The sequence below is a fragment of the Austrofundulus limnaeus genome, unplaced genomic scaffold (genome assembly GCF_001266775.1).
Source record: "Austrofundulus limnaeus strain Quisiro unplaced genomic scaffold, Austrofundulus_limnaeus-1.0 Scaffold441, whole genome shotgun sequence".
NCBI classification, from domain to species: Eukaryota; Metazoa; Chordata; class Actinopteri; order Cyprinodontiformes; family Rivulidae; genus Austrofundulus; species Austrofundulus limnaeus.
The window spans coordinates 432331-433070 of record NW_013952843.1 but is presented as its reverse complement, the minus strand read 5'-3'; positions in this window follow the sequence as shown (position 1 = coordinate 433070).

The following is a 740-nucleotide window of genomic DNA, read 5'->3' as shown; positions in this document are numbered from 1 at the left end:
AACGTTTGTTCAAACCGGCGAGCAGCTAACGTTCGCAGACACTCTCCATGTTCCTGTCAGCTGCTGGTCGGGTTTGTCGAAGCCTTTGTCGTCACGTCACAGAGTGCTACGAAGTTCAAATCCCCGCCGAGACAAAGGCAGACAGACCCACAGAAGACCTGCAAAGAAGCAGCCAGACAAGCAAACAAAACAAAGTGTGCATTAAAAACAGAGCTGTTGTGATTTAAAAGCACCTCAGACAGGATTAAGGGTGAAACCTGTGAGAACAGGCCACGGCTGGATTAGTTTGGAACTGGTTTGTCACAACTCAGAGTTAGTGTAAAGGTTTACAAAACAACATCCACCTGAACAGACAGGACATTTTTAATTTACAAGTTTAAAAAATGGACTCTGGGCTTCAGTAGATAGATAAAACTAAAACTAGCTAAGAGTACCAGAAGAAAGGCTAAAAGACAAGCAAAAAGGAGCAGAATGATAGTGTGTAGCCGGCTAAATGTAAAACTAAAAACAGCAAAAAGGAAGCTAAAAATGTAGCTAAAAGGCTGGCTAAAAATCAAGCTAAAGGACCAGAATGGCAAAAAAAAATAGTATAGTCTATCTCTGGCAACCTAAAAGTGGTAAGAGTGTAAATTGAAGAAGCAAAAGGCTAGCTAAAACTACTAAAACTGTAGTTAAAATGAACAAAATACTGGCTAAACAGAGAAAAAGGGCAGCTAAAAAGTTAACGCAAACTAGCTAAA